Below are 9,068 nucleotides of genomic sequence, written 5' to 3' on the forward strand. Positions count from 1 at the left end.
CTGCAAATACAAAAATTAGTCGGGCATAATGGCACGTGCCTGTAGTCCCAGCTATTCGGGAGGCTGAGACAGGAGAATTGCTTGAACACGGGAGGCAGAGGTTACCGTGAACTGAATTCGTGCCCCGCACTCCAGCCTGGGTGACAGAGCGAGACTCTGTCTCACTAAATATATAAATAATCACTAGACAAAGACAAATTTCAAAATACTTTTTAAAACCCCTACATACACACATGCTAGGAAAACAGAAAGTACAACATAGACTATGATAACAGAACTATATAAAACCAAGCCTCTTCTTTATATAAAAATTTAAATAGACTAAACACAGATGTCAAAAGAAATAAATACTTAACTATATGTTTTACGCAAGAAAGTCGTCAGAGCCATGTTACTTGGAAAGATGATATGTCAGTGTGGAGCAAAAGAATGCAATTATTTGAAAAGATTGAAAATTAAAAAATTGAAAAGACATACTAGACAAACACAAATAGAAATCAGAAATTGCAATTTTAGTATTAGATGAGATTGAATTCAGAGTGAAAGTTATTAAATGAGATGGAGAAGATACGGCTCCAGTTTCAAACCAAATGAATATCTAACAATATAAATATATCTATATCAGCTAGGACTGTACTGCATTAGTACACATGAAGGAAAAAAGCGTGTGGTGGGGGAGAGCACAAGGAGAAATAGGAATCTGTTAAGAGCAGGAAACTTTAATTCACTTCTCGTAGTCAATGATAGTTCAAGTGAACACAAAATTAGAAAATAGAATACATAAATAGCATGATGATTTTTAAGGTAGGTCTACATCAAAGTCAGTAGACTGAAAACAAAGTTAACAATTTTTTTCTAAGAACACATGGAATAATCACAAACAATTTATATTAGGTTTTAAAAAGCAGTAAATTTACTGTGTGTGTTGTATCAGCTTTCTTAATCACAATGCAATAAAACTAGAACTTTAAAAAAAATTTTAAAAGAGCAAAAAAACCTACTGTTGTAAAACTTTACTATCATCCTCCTATCCACCCAGAAGTCTTCTCTTAAACAACTCTGCTGTCCAAGAGAAAATGGAAACCAAAATAACAGAATATATTTTACAGTTAAAGCTCCAAAGAAAATCCATAGCCTTAACTCTTTATATTAATAAAAATTTTTAAAGTTAAAGAAACATCTATATAAGGCGGTTAGAACATGAAAAATCAGATGAACTTAAAAAAGAAGACTTTGTTTTTTAAGTTTGTTTTTGAGATAGAGTTTCGCTCTTGTTGCCCAGACTGGAGCGCAATGGCATGATCTCGGCTTACTGCAACCTCTGCCTTCGGGGTTCAAGCAATTCTACTGCCTCAGCCTCCAGAGTAGCTGGGATTACAGGTGCCTGCCACCACACCTGGCTAATTTTTTTTTTTTTTTTTTAATTTGTCTTTTTGGTGGAGATGGAGTTTCACCATGTTGGTAGGCTTGTCTTGAACTCCTGACTTCACGTGACCCACCCGCCTCAGCCTCCCACAGTACTGGAATTACAGGCGTGAGCCACTGTGCCTGGCCAAAAGAAGACATTTTTAAAGCAGAAAGTAATTAATTAGAAACATTAAAATGTAGAATTAATTGTAAAAAGCAAACAATGTTGATTTAAAGTATAACAAAAGCATAAAGTAGACTTAACCAAATGAAGATAAAAGGGAAAAATACTCAATTTATTGTATAAAAATGATTTTAAAAAAGAAATATCCACAATGAAGGAATTAATCAAATCATAAGTGTCCACTTTGATTCTATGTAAAAAAAAAAAAAAAGATGAACATCTGATGAAATGTCTTCTAGCAAATATAAATTACTTGAAATAACCTCATAAGAGTTAGGAAATATAAAGATAATAATTAATTTGGAAGGAATACACATTGTTATCATAAGTAGCACTAGCACTTCCCCAAAAGACCCTGGAATAGGGTTGTTTCCCTAAACTTTTAAGTTCAGATAATTCCGTTGTTACTGAAAGTGATCCAAGAACACGGGAAAGAAAGGAACATTTTTGAATTATTTTGTTAAACTAGTATATATTGATTGTAAAACTCGTCAAAGCGACACCAAAAATGAAAACTAGCAGTTCTTAAATGCAGTCAGCAAACCTATTGATCTCCCTCTGACACGTTCAGGGAGTCTGTATGGGCAAATTATTCATCATAATATAATGAAATTATTTGCCCTTTTGACTGCGTTAACATTTACACTGCTGGTTCAAAAGTAATAGCTTGAATCAAGGCAGAGGCAGCTAACTGTACTCTCCATTGCTCTACACTCGTGTTTAACAAAAGCCAGTTGTGCTTCAAAATGCCCTTGATGAAGCAGTAATGATTGTTAATTTTATTAAATGTAGACTTCTGGGTATGGTCTTCTTAATATTCTGTGGGAGGCAATGGGAAGTATGAAGAACACATAAAGCACTCCTGCCACAATCAAAACATAAGGCTGTTTAGAGGAAAAGCACTTGTGTGATCTTTGGAACTGGGAGCTGAACTGGCTGCTTTTTCTCATGGAAATTGCTTAATACCTGTGAAGGCAGGAAATGCTCTTCAGCTTCACTTTGAGTTACTCCGCTGGAATGTGAATGAAGGACAGAAAACTAAGAAAAGGAACTCTACAATTACACATACTTACTGAATTCATTGGCTAGATGCACGTTTTCATGCAGTTGCTTTGCAGGGTATAAGAACATTTTAGTAAATTTCTAAATACATTGTATATCTTAAATTTTGTGGATGAAATGTATGTAGATATTTAGAGCCAGAAGAAAGTTATTTTAATAAATATTAACAATTTCAGAAACTTTATCCTGTGATAGACAAAATAATGGCCACTCTTGCCAGAGAAGCTGGCCTCCATATTTTCTCCACATAATATTAATGTTCAAACTGTGCTCAGATATCAGATATGTTTAGCATTGGCTGGTCATTTCATAATGAAATTAAGAATTAACATGTTCACATATCTGTCAATAGTTTTACTTCACCATGTTGCCATCAATCCAGGCACACAAAGCTCTTCCTGAACCTCCTGGTTATAGAAGAGTATGCTACTTTGAGAGTAGCCAGAGGGCCTACATAGACAAACCACCCTCATAGGGTGCTGCCCGTGGGGAGACTGAAAATGGGTGTTGGTGCTCTGTTAGGATTTTGCTTTGTGTCTTTGTAGTCTTGAAGCTCCAGGTCATAAAGCAAATGATTCTCCTTGTTGTCTGGATTCTCAGTCTTTACAGTTCTAAGTTTTCAGATATATGAAAATAGCTCAATAAGTGATTTGACTCTCATTTATAATAATTCTAAGTCCATCACTTTATAAATAGAAACTCAAAATTCTGCAGGCATCAAGGACTTCCCCAAGCTTACCCAGTAAGGCACAGCCCAAGAAGAAACCAGAATTTACTTATTTAGAGCAAATTATTATAACAACTACATACCACCCCTTTATCCACCATCTTGGGAAAGCAAGTATTCCTATCCTTACAATACTCAACTTTTGAGGAAACAATTATATATGTTCGCACTACATGTGTACTACCTATAGTATACAGATATATTTTTTAACTGGGGAAGGCCCCAATTTAAAAGCTTGAAGTGCTTATCAATCTGATAAAAGGAGCAACTCTGTTTACTCATATGCAAATACTATATGATAGCAAGTTCGGCCTAAGGCCTGTATGTGATGACTAATCATAACTTCAGAACAAACCCCCTCCCTAACTCTCTAAGGAAACCTGCTCTGTGGTTTTACATAAGCTGAAATCCATTTTCATGCTCCAGTTTCTCTCATGTCTTTGAAATAACAGAAGGAAAAGAACCCAGTATATATAAGTAGTTTGAGAGCTGAGAAAGATAGCATATGGCAGTGGAAATATAAGTGTTGCTTTGATTTTGGAAAGAGAAGTGAGCAGGAGTATTCTTGAGTCAAAGCTCAATTCCACCTGAATGAGACGATTTATTTTTATGCTACAGAATGAACTTTGTGTGGGTACAGATTTATGGCAAATACACAAACACCTGCACAGATCTCATTAGAGGTTTAGAGAAACACCATTTTCCCATGACAGAAATGGTTATAGATGCAATCATAATAGTATTTTTATTTAATGCAAGTGGGATTTTTTCACTCCTAAAAGCACAAAGCATTTATTAAAATGAATTAACTTATTTCCAATGAACTTCACAGCATAAAAAGATAGACAGATAAATGACAAGTTAACTCAAAATGATGGGCTTAAAATATAAATGGAATAGAGCTCTCAGTTTATCACTTTAATTTAAAACAATCAAATCAAATAAAGAGAATCTGTGTCTTCCAGTACCTCTTTATAAGTTTTCTATTCTGCCATCTAAGTTTTGTAAAATGTTATAAAGTAAAATTTAAAAGCCACTCTCTGAGGCTGCTCCAGCACTCCCCAATAAGCTGTCTAGATTCTTGATTAAAAACATTCTTTCCATCCTGGCTTTCAAGAGAAAGAGATACCATCATCAACACATGTGTGTTTTACAAAATGTCTTGTTCAGTCTTGACTCATTTTAGTGTTTTAAAATTGTGCATGTGAACTTTTACTATCACATGAATAACCCACACCTGAATGGGCTGGAAAAAATCACTATTTTACTTTTATTGCTACCCTGAAGGAGATCTGTCTGCTTAGTGCAGCCCATAGAAGGAGCACTCAACTTCACCGGGTAAAATTATGCCAATATTGTGCACTAGGGTCCAGCAAATGTGTCTGTGGCTGAAAGCATGGCATTAATACCATTTTTACCCGTGGTGTCATGGTATACGAAAGCATAAGAATCCATCATAACTTGATCATGAGAATAATCTACAGATCATCAGGCTTTACCTATCTGTGGATACGAATTAAGTCACCTTAACATTAATAGTGAGTATTCGGTAAAGGACGTGTTCTTGTTTCTGCTTACAAAGAATCTCAGCTATCTCCACTACAAAGTTACCCAATTCATCAAGCATTTCCAGGAAATCCTAAGGAGGATTCTTACGTGCTTCCTAAAGTTAGACTGCACCATAGCCACTACATGGCATCTACAATATCTGCTTTGCTTTCTCATTGGTATCTTCTGCCTATAAAGCCATGGGGAAAAATTCACCATTGCTACTACTGACTGTGGCCTTCATAACAATGCAGAGCCCTTGCCAAAGATGCTTCCAATGGCACAGTCTTTAAGATCCACAGCAGCATGCCTTCTACGTGTTTTGTTCTCCACCCTGCATTCAGCATCGACCACAATGCTTGACAGAGAGCAGACATTCAATACCCAACGAATAAAATCGATTTTCAAAATTAGGTGCTTTTCCTAAATCAGCAAAATTCGTAAATGAAGTTATTTTGTCCTTCTCCACAAGTTATATGACACACTGGGAATTTATTTTCCATTAGAGTAAGAAAGACCACAGTTCACTAACCCTGGGTAAATGCAGTGATGCACTAAATCATTTTTAACAAAGCGCCAGCATGACCATTTGGTGGGGTGTGCTCCCTGCATTCCCTCATGCTTTATTGCACAAATACATGTACGTTCCTAAGCTTCTCTATGTGACCTTGGAATCTTTCACCTCCTTGGGTCATTTGCCCTTTTACCAACCTTCACATTTGATTAGCTAATTTGTAGCTTTCCTACAAATTTATTTATCTTAGATTTTGCATTCTCAAGGAAGTTTTTGTGACCTTTTATGCCCTTTCATTGTGCTCCCCTTAACACTCTCTGTTTGGCAGTATCTTAGCACTCACCACATGGTGGCCCCACCAGTCTCCTGTCCTGTATCCTCCTCCAGACTCTAGATAGTAGACTATGTTCTTTGAAGGCAGTGAATGCTTTCTAATTCACCATTGTATCCCCAGCATTTCGAATGAAGCTTAGCAGCTCCTTAGTGTTTCATGAATATTGAGAATGACCTATAATGAATCATACACATATAGGAAATACTTCTTAGATATTTTAAACATCTATAAGGTACTTAACAAAGTTGAAGATGATTAATTTAATTAGTCATAAGTAACCATATTGATTGAGCCCTGTTCAGTTAGAAAGCCACTTGCTATTACCTCTGGCTGGTCAATATGAAGTGAATTACACCCTTGAACCAGTTTGTTAATAAATATTTAACTGCTATTTTAGCTCATTTTATATCCCAGCTACTTTTTTCTTGTGTCCGATGTAATTCACCTGAGGTGGCTTCATTTTACTCAGCCACTATTGCTTTCATGTCATTCATTCTTTAAACATTTATTTATTGATTAGGTATTGCGTGCCACCAGATACTCAAAGTACTAGTAATACAACAGTGAACAAGACAGTCAAAGTCTTTACTTTCTTGGTAGTTACATTCATGTTGTTGAAGGTAGATAGTAAGCAAATAGCCAACATATCAAGAATACAATACGAATATGAAAGTGACAAGGTGAAAATATATTAAGGTACTATGTTAGTGAAACACCAAGAGACTTCAGTTTAGTTAATCAAAAAGTTTTCACCAAAGTTTGAGTTGAGACCTGAATGGCAAGAAGGAGTAAAGAATGGGAAGGAAGCTCTAGGGAAACAGCTTTCTAGCTGAGGAAATAACTAATGCAAACACACTAAGTTAGGACCCCTCTTGACATGTTCATAGAAAAAGAATGGTTTTCTTCCCTCAATTCTCACAATTTTAAGGTGTGGTATGTTTGTCTCTTTCATTAAAATATCTGTGGATGACACTCGCCTGCCTGCCCACTCCCTTGCTAGCTCGCGCTTTCACTCACCCTCTCCTCGAGGATCCAGGGGCCTCTGACCCCAGCCTGCGGCTAGGAAGGGAGACAGAGGCCGCGGCTCAGGGGAAACGAGGCTGCAGTGGTGGTGGTAGGAAGATGCAGGGTGAGGACGAGCATCAGGAGCTAACTAACGCTGAAGACCTGGTCGTGACCAAGTATAAGATGGGGGGTAACATCGCCAACCGGGTACTTCGGTCCCTGGTGGAAGCATCTAGCTCAGGTGTATCAGTACTGAGCCTGTGCGAGAAAGGTGATGCCATGATTATGGAAGAAACAGGGAAAATCTTCAAGAAAGAAACGGAAATGAAGAAAGGCATTGCTTTTCCCACCAGCATTTCAGTAAATAACTGTGTGTGTCGCTTCTGCCCTTTGAAGATGCAGCCAGGATTATATTCTCAAGGAAGGTGACCTGGTAAAAATTGACTTTGGGGTACATATGGATGACTTCATCGCTAATGTAGCTCATACTTTTGTGGTTGATGTAGCTCAGGGGACCCAAGTAACAGGGAGGAAAGCAGATGTTATTAAGGCAGCTCACCTTTGTGCTGAAGCTGCCCAATGCCTGGTCAAACCTGGAAATCAGAACACACAAGTGACAGACGCCTGGAACAAAGTTGCCCACTCATTTAACTATATGCCAATAGAAGGTATACTGTCACACCTGTGGAAGCAGCATGTCATCGATGCAGGAAAAAACCATTATCCAGAATCCCACAGACCAGCAGAAGAAGGACCATGAAAAAGCTGAATTTGAGGTATATGAAGTACATGCTATGGATGTTCTTGTCAGCTCAGGAGAGGGCAGGGCCAAGGATGCAGGACAGAGAACCACTATTTCCAAATGAGACCCCTCTAAACAGTATGGACTGAAAATGAAAACTCCACGTGCCTTCTTCAGTGGATGGAAAGGAGTTTTAATGCCATGCTGTTTACTTTAAGAGCCTTTGAAGATGAGAAGAAGGCTCAATGGGTGTGGTGGAATGCGCCAAACACGAACTGCGGTAACCATTTAATGTTCTCTATGAGAAGGAGGGTGAATTTGTTGCCCAGTTTAAATGTACAGTTCTGCTCATGCCCAATGCCCGCATGTGGATAACCAGTGGTCCCCTCGAGCCTGACCTCTACAAGTCTGAGATGGAGGTCCAGGATGCAGAGCTAAAGGCCCTCATCCAGAGTTCTGCAAGTCAAAAAACCCAGAGGGAAAAAAAAAAGAAGAAGAAGAAGGCCTCCAAGACTGCAGAAAATGCCACCAGTGGGGAAACATTAGAAGAAAATGAAGCTGGGGACTGAGGTGGGTCCACTTCCCCAGCTTGCTACTCCTGCCTCATCCCCTTCCCACCACACCCCAGATGCTGTGAAGTGCAATTCTTCTCCACCTAGGATCGCCAGCAGAGCAGAGGTCTCCCTGCCCGCACCCCAGTTCCCCAACCCACTCCCTTCCAACAACAACCAGCTCCAACTGACTCTGGTCTTGGGAGGCGAGGCTTCCCAACCACGGAAGACTACTTTAAATGAAAAAAAGAAATTGAATAATAAAATCAGGAGTCAAAATTCATCGTCTTCAGGCCCTTCTTTCTAGCCTTTTCTACTACCCTCTGCTTGGTCAAGGTTTGTGACCCTATTACAGAACGGGGCTAAATTAGCCACCACCACTGAAAACTCAGCCGAATATTTTTATACCATTCTAATGTTAGCATTTTCCCACCTGTTTGGGGCTTTTTACTCTTTTTTTCCATTCTCCCCAAGTATTGTATCTGGCTTCAAAATTAGGAGGATTATTTTTCAGACTTTTTTTATTCAGTGTGGCTGATTCCTCATCTGATTCAGGCTGTCCAGTCAGGCCCCTCCCATTTTAGGAGCTGGAGCCTTCATTTATAAAGCGATTCTCATTTATGCAATGGATCTTTATTTGTCAATCTTTTTTCTTCCATTTTCACAAAGCTGTAAAGAAATCCATCTCAAGCTTACCCTTTTCTCTGGAGTCAGTGGGGTCTTCCCTCACTCCATTTTACACAAACCTGAGCTGAAAGTTCAACTGGTTTTGTTCCCTATTTGAAATATTGTGATCTCCCTCTCTTGATAGAAAAACCAAGAATAAGAGGAGTAGACTGACTGGAGATACAACTCCTTGCTTTCTGAAGCTATGGACTTGGATTAAATTGCTGGGGGTTTGTAGGGAAAGGTGACAGATTTCAGTACCTGTGGCATTCTGTCCCAGGAAACTAGGGCTCCTACTATCTTAAGAGGTTTTTAAACACATTGGAAA

The 9,068-nt window shown here is 38.5% G+C and overlaps 1 pseudogene across 1 annotated transcript; it reads left to right on the top strand.

Moving 5' to 3' along the window:
* The first annotated feature begins 6,754 nt into the window (after positions 1–6,754).
* Positions 6,755–8,357, top strand: LOC105532433 (annotated as a pseudogene). Its single transcript, XR_001004978.1, has one exon. The product of XR_001004978.1 is annotated as a proliferation-associated protein 2G4 pseudogene (transcript).
* The last annotated feature ends 711 nt before the right edge of the window (positions 8,358–9,068 follow it).

The sequence above is a fragment of the Mandrillus leucophaeus genome, unplaced genomic scaffold, assembly GCF_000951045.1.
Source record: "Mandrillus leucophaeus isolate KB7577 unplaced genomic scaffold, Mleu.le_1.0 Scaffold96, whole genome shotgun sequence".
NCBI lineage: Eukaryota > Metazoa > Chordata > Mammalia > Primates > Cercopithecidae > Mandrillus > Mandrillus leucophaeus.